The sequence below is a fragment of the Pipra filicauda genome, unplaced genomic scaffold (assembly GCF_003945595.2).
Source record: "Pipra filicauda isolate LSUMZ 115617 unplaced genomic scaffold, ASM394559v2 scaffold94_size2452230_pilon, whole genome shotgun sequence".
NCBI lineage: Eukaryota > Metazoa > Chordata > Aves > Passeriformes > Pipridae > Pipra > Pipra filicauda.
The window spans coordinates 1,824,025-1,838,956 of NW_024105142.1; the positions used below are offsets into that span (position 1 = coordinate 1,824,025).

At 40.5% G+C, this 14,932-nt stretch overlaps 1 protein-coding gene across 1 annotated transcript in view; it reads right to left on the reverse strand.

Annotated features, from left to right (window-relative positions):
* Nucleotides 1-14,932, reverse strand: part of ADARB2 (adenosine deaminase RNA specific B2 (inactive)) — a 300,863-nt gene that overhangs the window by 181,021 nt on the left and 104,910 nt on the right. The window lies entirely within an intron of this gene.

The window sequence follows — 14,932 nt, forward strand, 5'->3', positions numbered from 1 at the left end:
TGGAAGAAATTTAATGTCCTGTGATATATAGGATATCAGACAAGATGATCTTTTCTGGTCTGAGCTTTATAAATCTACGAAAAGTGAGGCTTTGCTGTAAGTTTCTCACAAAGGGCTGTCACAGACAGGACACATTGTCCTACTGGCCTTCTTTCACTGATATATGAGGTCTCGATTTAGCCAGTTGCTGGGCTTGCTGAGTTGCAGCTGTGAACCCTCTAGGCTTTCCAGCTATCCTTTCCTTTGATTATTTTTCTTGGGATGTTGGCTCTGTATATAATTGTGCTAAATCATTTTGTCTCCATGCATCTTCTATTATAGGAGGTTTAGTCCTCAGGAACTCAGAAATATGAGGTGTAATTATTTATCCTACACCATTATTCCCACTGAGAATCTGTGCTTCTATATTTGACTACTTTTTTGCTTAGGTTGATATTGTAAATTTAACCCATACACACCTTTGGTAAAAGATCCCCCTTTTTGCTACAGAAGGAAGCACTGAAAACACAATAAATTTTCTTTGACTAAACAGCAATGCGACTGGTGAAATTTTCTGTTGCCCTCGAATCATTTTATGCAAGTGTCTTTTATTTCACAGTACAAAGCTCAGAACAATGCAGGAATTGTGGAATACATTTTAAGTGGATGCTTTGGGAATTATTTATCTCACTCAAAATTAGACATCTGTGGTCTTTATCTGAGCTAGTTGCCTCCTTTTGTAGCGGCATGGAAAACCAAGTTCACCAATGTGCCTTTGCATTTCCAAAGAATCTAGAGATCAAATGGGTAGAACCGAAAGTGCCTCTTTATTTTGCAGGGTAGAAAGAGAGTCTACGATGACTAGCTGAAATGTAGATGCAGTCATTTCTAATATCAGATTAAATAAAATCCCACCATTTGTAAATTCTTAGGAAAACCTGGTTTCTTGGGACTAAGATAATGACTTTGGGAAGATGGTAGTCAGCCAGGTGAATACACTTCTATAGGAATAATCCACATTTCATTTGTTGTGTTTAGTCCCAAGTATAAAGGTTAAGAGAGTTTTTGGAGTTTATAAGCCTCCCACAATGACTTGCAACAGTTTTTGTAGCAGGGTAGAAAATTATCACTTTTTCAGATCATTCCATTGCCGGTTGTAGGAATTCAGAGGCTGAACTATCTAAACATGCATTCAATGCCACCATCCACGTCTATAACACTGCTCAAAGCCCTGTAACAGGTCACTGTTCTAACAGGACATAGGCTCTGCACTGAGTTTGCAAGGACTCAAGACTGAGGCTTGTCAGACTTGCTCGGCCTGAACTTCTGATCTGCCCACAGCTTTTTCTCCCCGGTTTATCTGCGACTACAATTCCTCTAACCAATCAGGTGCCTATGGTTAATCTGTTTCACTCATGTTTATCTCTGCATTTTACAGACCTAGTTTTATGTAGACAACAGAAAAAAGAAATTATTCTGTGAAGATTTATGACTCTCATAAAATGATGTTGTCAGGAGTCTTGGTATGGAATTGGTATGACAGCAGAGGTCTTGAGAGGTGGAAACAGAGCAGGGCACATAAGAGGGCAGGTATAGGCTGATAAGACACAGGGCACAGGCTGGCACTGGGAACCCCATGGCTATAAACTACTCACCCATAGTCCCTGATGCAGGCCCCTGGGAACTGGACAAAACTGATTTTAGGTTTAGCAAAGGTAGCAAAGAAATCATTCCTAACATATGCAAAAGATAGTACATATAGAAATTTGGATGTAATTTGGAGCTGCAGACAAGGAGACTGTAAGATGCAGAAGCCTGTTATCAACCACGTAAAATACAAGTGTAGTTCACCTCGCAGCTGCTTATACCCTGAGGCTAAGGATGTCCAGGTTACATTCAGTATGGCACCTCTAAAAACACTAAATTAACTTTAGACATAGATTATGAACCTTATCCTTACATGCTCCTCTAGAATAGACACTGTTACTTGTTACAGAGCCGTGTCACTGTTCATGATATACACCTCAGCCTCACCTCCCAAATATGTAAAAGTCCCATGTTTTGTCATCAACTTATATATCAATGTCTTTGCAATTTCCCCTTCTCAAGGATGATACTATATCGAGTAGAGAATAGATCTGCTCCTTCATCCTTCATTCCACCGCTTTCATGATTTTTAAGTAGTGCCAGGCAAACAATGCTGCTGCTTAAGGTATTTTGCAATTTAGATTGATTATTGAAAGATACAGTGTTCAGGCAAAGAGTCTATGAATAATTCTGAGATGGAATATCTTATTATTCAGAAGGTCCCAAGAAGCAGCAGGGAAAATGAATGAGTAAACCCATACTGTATTAGCTGCATATAATGAAAATTTTGCTAATTGGAAGATCTGCTGAAGAAGGATCTGCCAGGGGAAGTTTTGAAGTCTGACGTTTGGGGACACTAAAAGTCCTGTAGGGCAAACAAACACAGTAACCTGCAAGAGCTTGTTCACTGTGTGGTGTGCATTTTTATGATACATTTTGCACCAATAAAACCAAATGAAAAGTCAAGGATTCACTAAACGAGTCCTCTGAAATCATAAGTGATTGTGTTTCTGTAATCAGAGTTCTCAGATCCAAAATACACTTCTTATAGTTCAGACATAATTATTCTGCTCTTTACAGAACTCATGTGGCCAGACAGCAGACAAAGAGGGGATTCCCTAAAGAAAATGAACGCTAACGAAGTTCACATTTACAGTAATTTTCAGAGCAGAATATGCTCTTTATTATCACACTGATGAGAGGGTACATTCAGAATGGCTGTACAATTGCTAGGTACTGAATTAGCATTAAATTAAGTTACAGTGAAATTGAGTTTGGCCCTAGAGCACAGGCAAACTGAGCAGGGCACCCTTTCACCCTTTGCCTTTGCCTTCTCCCCAGCCCAGACTTGTGGAAATAGGTGAGCAATGTGACATCCACCAGCAGATCTGAGAACTGAGCCACAGTCCCTCTGTTCCTCCTTTCCCCTTCAAAGACTGGGCAGCCATCCTTCCCCTGGGGCATAGAGGCTTTCTGCTGATGAGAGAGTTCTCCCAGCTGACAGGCTCTCCAAGTCTTTGAACCAAGAAAAAACATCTGGTAGCCTGAGATCTCCTCTTTTCTCTCTTCAGTTTGCTTCATAAAAGCTAGAATTGGCCAAAAATGGCTTACAGAGAACTTAAATTTGGTGGAGTGCTGTTGACAGAAGGGTGGAATAGGAGAGAGGAAAACCCTAGGACCTCACCTCTGGAGAAGGTGATGAGAAAGAGGCGCACACAAGGCAACTTCTTTTTCATCTGTTTCATGCTGCAAATGTCTATCACTTGCTCTAATTTTTATTGTGGTGAGTTGTTCTACGCCAAGGGACAATAGTCAATTCCCTAAATATCTATCAGTCTACACAAATTGAGAGGTTATTGACAAGTGTCACTACTCCAATCCCAAACACTGGGAATCTGCAACAGGTCACTGTGTGAACCTGAACAACTCCAGATCCTCTCTGGGCTAAATGACCATTGTCGCTTTATATATGCACCAAACTGCGAAATCATGACTATTCTTGCTTTTAAGTTCAAGGGAATGAAAAAATAATTCCTATTTTCTACTACTGAGAGAGGAGTTGGAACTAGAAGATCTTTAAGGTCCCTTACAACCCTAACCATTCTATGATTCTACTAACCAGAGCTGCTAGAGCACAATGAAGATGATCACAATGTCTTACTATAGATCTGGACTAGGTAAGTTATCCATGTTCATACAATGACACAACAGAAAAAGGAGAAGAAAATACTGCTCTGATTCTAGGCCTTTGCTTACTCCTGTAGATCATTCCTATTCCAAAAATTATATAAATGTTTTAAGATTAATAAGGCCTAAGAAATGACATTATGCACTGCCTGTGGTTCCCTCAAACCTGGGGTATCTTACAGCTTGCTGCAGTGAGAATCAGTAAAAGAAGCAGAACATATGGTAACACAGGAACAAATGCAGAGAGATCAGGAGATCACTAAGCAGGTGACTGAGTCACTGGAATGATGCCGCTGCCAGCAGGACCAGCGGGAGCTGGTGAAGCAGCAGACACCAACCAGCAACACTTCACAACTTGTTCTCACCCCGGCTGCTCCGGAAAGTGCCGGCAGCAGTTCACGTACTTCTCCCTGGCCTCTCTTGCAGTTGCCTCTTCCCCTTGTTGACATTGCCCATGAACCGCTTCCATGCCTGAAGCAGCATTACAAGGTCTGGCAACAGCTTGGAAGTGATACAACTGCAAGGATTTGTTGTTGTTGTTGTTAAAATACTGAAGAAGTCAAGAACAAAAAAACTGCCCAGAAACAACTGGAGAGCTAAAGGTTATCTGAACCCTGGGGGGCAGAGAGGTGGGCAAAGCAGGAAGCAGTTTGCACAGCAGTGACACTTAGAAAAAGCGGCATTTTCTGCTGGAGAAAGGCATTGCTGCCCTTATCACCTTCCATTAATGGCTGTGAAGCACCTCGGGGTGCCCCAGCCAGTGATTACATCTCCCTCCCATTGCGTAGAGAAATGTCCAGCCACTTTCCTTGGGTAGCACTCACAGCAAAATGGATTGAAAGGTTTTCAGGATTGTTTCGATATGACTTGAAGGTCAGTGCAGAGGCAAAACAGTGAGGAAATTTAGACAAACAAATGCACAAAACTCTTAAAAGTTTACACTGCTCTTTGTGTCTCTCTCACTCATACTTCATGCCAGGAGAATTGCAAACCTCCATCCCACCCTGCCCATATCCGCTGTATCCACCGGCCCAGGCACAGCCAGGTCTCAGTCACAGCATCTTCTCTGCTAAATTCAGATTTTGTCCGAAGGAAACTACTCTGCTGTGTGAACCTCAGCTGCTCTTCAGCAGCCCACTTTTGTGTGTGTCCCTGCAGGTGCTGGGGGCACTTACAGACCCTCTCACTCCATCCCACACTACTCTGGGTTTTAAGTGGTTATTGACCATTGCTTAGGCAGTCTAGACCATGCTGAAAGAAACAAAGTGAGACTTCTGCCCACCTGGTTCCTTGGTGTTTAGTTTAGCAGATGTTTCCATGCTCTCAGTATGCGCTGTGTGTGTGCTCATTGAAGTAGTAAATTGGTGCTGATCAGTGAGATGCTGAACTGCTTCTTTCCCTTTATACTGAATACCTAAGAGTTTTGAATCTCTCCTATGTTAAATGCTGCCTCATGATGGAACTCAGCTGTTTATTTTTCTACACTAATTTTTTGACTTTTTTTTTTTTTTGCCTCTAAACAAAGACAGCGGGTCTTTAGAAAGAGGTGTGAAAAACATCTGATAGCATTTTTGGAAGGAGATCAGAAGCTACCTGTGCAGTCAGATCCAAGGAGCTTTCACATACTGTTTATACATCACTTCAGCAGGGGAAGGAATAGTCTTTCCTTCTGCTCATGTGATTTTCATTCTGTCTAAAGCAGGATTACAAACCCACTGCAGGTTCCTGAACACTGGCAAAGACATGCCAATTGGTGCATTCCTGACAGGCAAACCTTTTAGAAACACACCTTACTTTCCATGAGCAGGAGCCACTCATATTACCTCCTCTTTTAAGAAACAAAATGAAAATACAATCCTAACACAAGCATGAAAACAAATGTCCCATTATAATTTCTATGTATTAGATGCACTGACAAGTGCAGAGCTCAGGAAATTAGAAAGCAACAAAGGTGCAAATTGTGAAGAGAACTACTGTGGGCTGCATGCAGTGTTAGACCTCATGACATCATGAAGGGCTAAAACAAGTTGAACCCCATCTGTAGGACAGCAGGAAGAGGGAAAGGCAGCAGTAAAACCTTTCTTCTTAGACTATGCTAAAGTTGCTGTCACTTCGACAAACTCAAAACACCTGCCAGTTTCTTGTGGAACAGCGAGCTGACATATTGAGAGCTCCGGCTGAGACTGTGTTTTAGGGAGAGTGATCCAGTTTCCTCACATATGAATTACTGACTTTGCAGGCTGCGAGATTTTCATACTATCACACTGCATCACCGCGGCTTGATTTATTCAGTAGCAACTGCAACACCAAAATGTGTTTCATCTCTCTTCTGATAACACCCAAATGCAGAATGGGTGAACATATCATCATCTACTCACTGATATAAAAACTCTGGGATTTATGGAAGTAAAAAGTCAGGGCTTGGGGAAGGGTTATCTAGGTGAGTGTCAAATCAACATTTACACCTATTTCTCTCTTTTTATGGTGTAAGAGAAAAAAAGATGCATTGTCTCACCTGGGAAATGAAAAATATTGTTATTAAAGTAAATATTATTAAAGAGGACTTTGCACTTTTCTTTGGAGATCATTTTACTCATGGACCACTCAAATCGTTTTACAGGAAGGGTGAGGAAGGCTGGCAATGTTCTCCTCTTATATGAGGGTAAATCATGATACAGACAGGCTAAACAACCTACCCACAAAAGGCAATGATTAGCAACTGTGTCTTCAGTTTCTACACTTTCAACACTCACATTCCTTTCCATGTGTCACCTCAAATGGTGTTTGCTATAGAGGAGACAAAATCGATGACCTAGACTGTGGCCATGTAAATATCGCAAGGTAACCACTTCAATTTAGTTCTGTTTTTTCCCCAAAAACTTGTCTTGAGAATGTCTTTTCAGGCTGTGCCATCATCAATGAAGGCAGATAGAAAAGGTCCAAGATACAGCTTTTGGGAATAATGCCTATAATCTGGACACTTCCAAAAGTAATACTAGGTTGGTGGGTTTGTTAATTTAAGAACTGCAAACAGGAGAGACTATGAAGAGGGAGCCCTGGATGTGTAACAGTGCCTTGTCTCTCTCTGGAATCCCACTTGTAACTCCACAAAATATTTCTGTTGTCAACAATGAGTATTACATATTTTTTTTGGAAGATATAGTATTTCTGCCTTTCAAGAGAGGAAGTACAAAATATACAAAAGAATCTTTATACCTTATTAGAATTTTTATAAAACAGTCACTTTGATTTCAAAGGGTAAAATGAAATGAGCAACCTGCAATACCATGGCATCATTGCATCTAAGTTTTTGGTAAACACAGTATACTGAGGTGATATTGTAGTCTGTTTCTTCAGATTAAATATATCTTGTCCTCAGATTTATACTGGCACTTTATGGCTTCTGCAAATGACTGTCTCAGCACTGCAAAGTAATTCCATCCTGTCATATTTGTCTTTGGAAATTGTAACAAATTATGGTGATTTATAACATCAAACTCAACTCTTCCATTTTTCCCCCAGATGGGAACATCGCTGATGGCAAGATGCTGGGCCATCCATTTAGGCTGTGTGGAGGGTGACAGTGAAACATGTTTCATCTCTCCTGCCTGACACTCTCTTTCCCTTTGAGGGGAGGCTGTCAACATAACTCAAACTGTCAAGACACCTTTGCAAGAGGCCTGAAACAAATCTAAAGCTGTCCTACCTGCATGACTACTAATGAGGTGTGACTCCCCACTCCTGCCTGGCCTCGACAAAGCCCTGTGCCTCTGCCCCCTCTACGTCTCTTCTCAGTCAATAGAAGTCAAACCATCATTTGTCATTGAGTAAGGACAGGCAATGATCAGAGAAGGAAACTTTGGGGAAACTCCATGTGTATTCTGCTTTGCTGTGTTTTGTCCAGGAAAATTACATCTCATGGTAGCATCATGACAGCCAAAAGAAAGCCCATCCAAGGGGTTAAACCAGCCTTGAAAAGCTTCCCTAACCACTTACCTAAGACAAGTATGCCTTTAATTGGCAAGTCAAGCACTGAGTGTTTTTTCAGTAAAGTATTTCCTTCCATAGCAAAAGATGTATAATAGATTATGTTCTTTTACTGAACATTTTTCGGTAGCTTTTTTAAGCAGAATTGCAGAAGGATACCAGATTAATCTCCAAATAAATATATTACTCTTTCTAACATTAGAAAGGGAGAGTAAGACATGGTTCAAGCAGTGTAAAATATGTGTAGCTTTATTTTTGCAAATTAACTCGTGGAAGTTTTCCACTGGGAGCAGAAAGATGCTGCTTACCTTTTGCAAGGTCCAGACCTCTGTCCTAAGAAGTGTCATAATATTTTGAAAATCTCCATTTTGGCCAAAGAAAGCAAACCCCAGGAATCTTGCATGCAATATCCTATAGAGTGGCAGAAGCAGTATATGACACAAATAGACTAAGCTGGAGCAAGCTCTCAGCCCACCTTGGTAAGGTGTACTGCTCTCAAGTTAGGAGCTCAGTACAACCCAGTATTTATTTGCCATCAGTGATGGCATTACAGATCCCAGTTTATGGCAGAGATCACTTACAGGGCTGTACAGAGGGAGAAGGCAAGATGGGAAAGGGAAGGTTTTAACAACCTCCATTGGAAATATTTCCCGAGCTCCCTCTGCTTCAGTAAAATAGATTTCACATGATGTGAATGGAAAATTGGAAAGCTGAGGAAGTGAAATATCAAAAATCTACCAGCCAAGTTGGATGCAAATGTGTCATGTGCTTTATCATGGGAGTAGCAGGCTTCAGTCATTCCAGCTGTATAAGAAAGCCATCATGTTCCATGTGGTGGCTGGGAGGGTGTGTTCAGTGATTGCCAGCACCACCAAGCAGAGGGGAAATAAATTGATCAAGGATATCCTAGGCACTTGCATCCTCCAAGATTAAGTAAGCAAGTAAATAAATACATAGAATGACTGTCAAACGCAATCAGTCCTGAGATTATTCTTGAAGAGGTGCTTTTATTTCTCACCTCACCACAGTTGCAGAGAACTATCATTTGACAATTTTTGCTTATTTTTACAGTACCTTGATAAAATGTGTGCAGGCAAGTCTGTATGCCTGTATGTGTTTATTTTTAACATGTTAAGTCTAACGTGCCACACATAACGTGGCAACAAAGGAAATCATTTCACCAAAATTACATAATGTAAAACAAATAATCAGAATACCTACATTAAATACAATTTGCATGCACCATCACGTTATACAATTGCTGACACGCTGCAGAGAGGTATTAGGTTTAAAGTAACTACGTTTAGAAAGCAATTTGCAGAATTTCTGCTCTTTTTGCTGGTTTGAAAAGCAGTGATAATATGTTTTTTGCAGCTGACAAGCGAACAAAAAACAATAATTGAATGGTACCATTTTACCCACAAGGCAAGCTGATAATTAGAGGTTTAACAGACAGTTTGGATTTAATCTGAACAGTGGCAGCTACTCCTTTTTGATTTTTTCTTGTTATTGTTTAGGGACCAAATAAAGCTGTGTGTTGTCCTGTCCCATCCCTCCCCCTGCCCCCCACCACACACACATGCTAACAACAATGGAAAAAACAAGTTATTTTCTATCCCTGGATCATGTTAGACCCCAGGCTCCCTGGAGTGCAAACATGGGAAATGATTATGCACTACAGGACAATGTCTGAAGAATGTGTATGTGGAAACAAATACAAGAAAACAAGGGGGAAAAAAATAACCAGGGTAGGGAACTGGCAGCCATGCCTAGCCACATCTTTCTAGGGCACGGGAAGGGGTGAGCAGACACAGTGTTTTCCCTGCCCCTCTGCTGCACTGTGTGCAGGGTGTGGGTGGAAGGACACTGGTGGCACTTGTGCTACTTCAGCAAGGGGGCTGGCACAGCAGGATGAAGGTGGTGCATTCTGTCAAAATCCCTAAAAGCCCTGCCAGAGAGGTGGAGGAACAGGCTGAGAGCCCGTGTTTACCCAAAGGGCAGGTAGGGCACTGTCCAGAGATGAGAAGTGCCCCAATTCACACCCTTCAGGAGTATGTTGGGATCACCCAGAGGATTCCCAGCCCATCTTAAGTCACATGAAATCTGGACCTTTTTCAGGTCAAAAGGTGCAAGGTGATACCCCAACTATTTCGTATTCTCCTTCTTGAAGAGGAATCACAATTCTTTCAGTCCATTGAGCCTTTTTGCAACATCATGTTTGACTTCTGCTGAATTTTAAGGAATTGTATTACTGATCTCAACAGTAAAATAAAACTATTACTGAAAAATACAGTCTATTAAACACTAATGAGTATATAAACCTATTTTATAAAAGCACAGAGACTTCCTGGAGGGCTAGTCAGCCTAGAAAAAGAACGAGAACTAGGCAGGTCATTCCCTTTCAAGCAACATTCAATTGCTCTTACATCATGTCCAGAAGCAGAATTCTGGTTTTGCTTTTGGCTTTTAATAGTTTATTGTGTCTGAAAGTCAGATCAATTAAAGCATCCTCAGAAATCTTAGGCTTAATTGGAGGCCCATTAAGAACTTCAGCAACCTACAGATGATGGTACTCATTACTAAACATGTTTATTTCCCAAAGAATTCACATTGAATAAATCTGTTCTTATCACTTTTACCCTGGTTTACACTTGAGGTGTGAAATGGAGACTAAAAAGCTCATTGTTCACCTTATTTTAAAAGATTTAGAAACTAGTCAGGATAGGTGAAGTTTTAAGTATCAATTACTTTCCTTGAAATAAAATTAGAAAAAATTAGAAGCACACCAAATTTTTCAGTTGAAGACTATATTAATACCTAATGCATAAGTCATTATTAATACTCCTGTAATGAGTACCAAGTGAATTAATGATGGCTGGCTGCTTATTTTAAAATTATTCACATTTTTTATGTTTATTCTCAACTCAGCCATTATGCCCTTTTTATAGGACATGTGCTTAAAGAGCAGTTGAATTCAACCTATAATAGAAGCATGAGAAAAAGTCATTGGGAAAAATTGTTCACATGGGAATAATTAGCTTGTAATATTCCTTACTATTTCACCTCTTGCTTTAAATGTGTGTGTCAGAGTGGACATTTTCCGTTCTTCTGTCGTCCATTAATTGACAGAAATACTGGCTTGTGTGCTTTCAGAGGCTGACTGCTCAGACTCCAGAGCACTCCTTTCTCTGGAGATGAAAGAACAGAAAATCAAATGTGATTCTTCCAAATAAGAATGCAGTGTATTACCACTCAGTTATTAGGGAAGAAAAGTACTCCTCTGAATGCTCAACATCAAGGTCTAATTCCTAGACCTACCACAGTAATGAAAGTAATGAAAGACCTACCTGAGTAATGAAAGTCACTGACAAAGTCACTTAATCTCCCCATGCCTCAGTATCCAAAGTCACACAAATGAGTCTCAAGGCTAGAGGGAACTCAAGTTAAACTGTGCCTCATGCTAAAAATAAAAATAAATTTGACATCAAACTTGCAGCCTGATTTTCTGAGACTGTGGCAGGAGCTCTGGGTGAGCAGTATGCACTGAAATTCAAGCCTTTGCTTCAGATTGTAAAAACCCATTGAGGAGATGGATTTTGGGAACAGCTACACGAAGGTTTTGTGCTAAGTCTCCAGCAAAGCACCCTACATACTACTGCAGGGTGTCTTCTCTTGTCTTTCCTCAGCTATCCAGGGCAGGCTATGTGTAGCCTTGATTTGCTTACCACATCTTGGAGTTTGCATGGCCACCTTCACCTCCCCTGTGAAACCCCGTTATGTCCAATTTTATGATATTCATCATTTGGGAAAACAAAGCTCTTCTGAGCTCTTCAGAGACACCAGTGTCATTCGAGCCCTTTGGAGCCCATAGAAATCAGGCAAATGTTCTGTCACACGTATTGCAGACTGGAAGTACCTGTGTTTGTAGAGCAATAGGACCACTGTGATCTCTGATGAACCACATAAAATAATTTTTTCCTTATATCAGCAACCCATAATTGATCATGGGGCTTTTGCAACTCTAGCAACTGCTGTCAACAGCTCCAGAAATAACAAACTACACGTGAGAGTTGTTTAAAAGCCCCAAAACCAACAATGAATTTTATTTTGAACCGGTGCACAGCTTCTTTTATATTCAATTTGTGATGGCAAGATGTTTAGTAATGTGTTGCCTACAGTAACAATCCAGAATAGACTTGCCATTTTCTCACAAGTCTTTTGCTGGAAAAGAAATCACCACATGGGATATTATATATGGAAGTAAAAGGATCTATAATGTATTATGTATGTAATTTTTTGTGTATAAGGATATGTATGAAATATTCACTTCACACTTCTGTTGCTTGAGGGTTGGCAATATGAGAGACACAATTCAAGGGAAAAAAAAAAGTAAAAATAGGACAATGCTCTAGTATTTTGTTGGTTGTTCATATTAATTTTTTTGGTCTTAAGTAGCATACTGGACTCCCTGAGGACTACCAAGTCCTTACTTTTCTTAGCAGTTTGAATCTCGTTTTTCAGCAAGTTATTACACAAAGAGCCAGATAGTCTGACAGCACCCACAACAACAAGGAGTTAATGCTTCCCCTCCAGTCTTAATTCACCCCATTGTGTTTGGGATTGCAGGGATGGAAATGATCACACAGTGAAGTGCTGCAAAATGCAATCTCTCTAGACACAATGGGGTTGAGTTAAAGGACAGGAGGCACTTAACTCTGAAATTCCTTGCTTTCATCCAAACACTGTTACTTTAACAGCATGTTTTTGCAGTTTGTTCCTTTTGGTTTTATTTTTCAACACAGAAAAAGTTACATGCTCATTTGATGCACAACAAAGTTGTTACATGCCTTCATTTCCAGGCTGAGATGGGTTTCTGTATAAAAAAAACTATATACCAAAATGGAAAAGAGAAAATAAAAGAAAAATGAAGATGGATTTAAACACCTTCTCTTTTGCGTGTCAGTTTGGGCCCACAGAGATGTGGTCAGACAATGGGAACAAGGTGGTTCTAGATTTAAATCCCAGTAGAATGTGGTTCATATTAATGAAAGCTGATTTATTTACATGTTAGTAACTTGCAATGATTTTCTTTTCTAAGTGTGTTAATTTCTCTCCTTATCCCTCAGCAATTTTTTAGATATTATGAAGACTGGTGTTATCAGCCCTCCCAGGAGGGACAGATAACAGGTTTTTCTCTCTGTGGCTGTCAGATTACAGTGAAACTTGCTTTTCTTTTAACAACGCAGTCATGTCTATATGAAGTGAGCTCCCATGCAGAATACTTTCTCAGAACAGGACAAATCATTCTTTGCTTCTATATCTATCCTTTAAGGTCATGGCAGATGGCCTGAGGATGGAAAACTGCGAATTAATTGTAGAGTATATGGAAACATTTTTTATGTTGACATGGAAATATGCAAAGTCATGTTAAAACAGCAACAGCCCATAGAAAATTATTTTCTTAAGCATATTTTCTGTATCACGTAGTCCAAGTTATGTTCTGCCCCTACACAAATATCCACAGCAGTTGGCACCTATATACGCTTGGGGATGTACAGGAATATGCTCCAGCCTGGTTCAAGCATTTCCTGTGTCCATGGACAGATTTCATTTTCTGCAGAAAACCTGTGCCATTTCCATACAGGAAACCCCACTTGAAATTCCCAACCTCCCTGGGTTCCCCAAGGTGGACACCTTTGCCTTTTCTTAACCTACATTTACCCCTTAGGGACCTAATGTAGCCCTATATAATGGAGGATGGCTTTAAGGAATGACTCTTCTAATTATTAATTACATAATAAATGTAAATTCAGTAATATAATACAAGCACTGATTTATGTTATAAATTGGCATCTGCATTTCATAAATAGTTTCATTTTAATGGATTATAATTGCTATGCATCTGAAAGTTATACAGTGCAAAAAATGCTGGACTGGTTTCAAAATCAATTGGCATGCGTGCAATTACTGAAAATGGGAAAAAAACCTAGAGCAAATATTTAATTTAGTATTTGCAACACTGTAGTGTTATCAGCTTGCACAAATGCTATAATTGTCATCTGTAAAAAGACCAGAGTAAAGTGCTCTGGAAAGAAAAAATGCGTCTCACATGTCACGGCCTAATCCATCAGTCACTGCATTCACATGTAATCTTTGCTCAGCTGAAGTCAATGGTGTTAGTTATCAAACTGGGCTGACAGGGCTGAATGGAAGTGATAAAAAATGAAAACCTTTTAATGAGAATTTTTTAGTCCCTGGGTCTGATTCTGTCAGTATTTTCTACTGGACATGCTGCTTACTCCTGTGAGTAACTGAGTTTGCTTTCCTTATGCCCTTTGGAAGTGCTGGCAACATGACTCTGTGCTTAAAAAAAACCAAACACGGCAAACTAGAAGAGACCAGCCTTAGCAGACCTGCCTGTCACACATCTGCAGCCCAGCCTCCTGCAGTCATCCCTCATAGCTCAGAAACATCTCAAGCCCAGCAGCATCTCCTTTCCTGACAGCTATGCCAAGGCCACATCTACCTGGAGGTATTCCTGGTGTGTTTCCTTAGTCAGTGTGCCTGTTGCAGAGGGGGGCGCTTGTGGGGAAGTATCACTGCACTGTCCCACCTAAAGCTCTTCCCTCATACGCAGCAGTGTTGTGTTGCTCAAAGGATTTAGGTCCGGTTGGAAGACTTTCTGTTCAAGTAATTTATCATAATATTTAAAAAGAAGAACTTTTGTATCGAAGCAGAAATCACTTCCTGCTTACAGTTTCTTTCAGTGACTTTTCAGAGGGTGAGAGTCCCAGAGATAAGCCCAGATGAAGGATTTGCCTCAGATGCTCTCTCATACTCACCCCTGCCTGCTGCATGGCTCACTGTGCCTACCTCACAGTGCTGTCCCCATGAAGAGGGTCTATTCTAATCATATCTTTGAGCTAAATATAACCTCTCTCCTTTTCTTGGAGGTGTGTTTTTAACCTAGGCCATGTTAATAATTCAGATTACAGAAAAGCTGCTCGGCCAGATAACTGGCACGGCCAAGCCAAGGTGAAGGTTGTGGTGGGAGCAGAGAGGAGCAGGCAAGGTTGGTCGTGCATCATCATCCTAGAGTGATGCTATCCGGGTTTCCTTAAAGACTTCACAACAGGGTGAAGCAACGGGAATAACCTCAGCAATGTTTATCTCATTGAGCTTTTGAAATCTC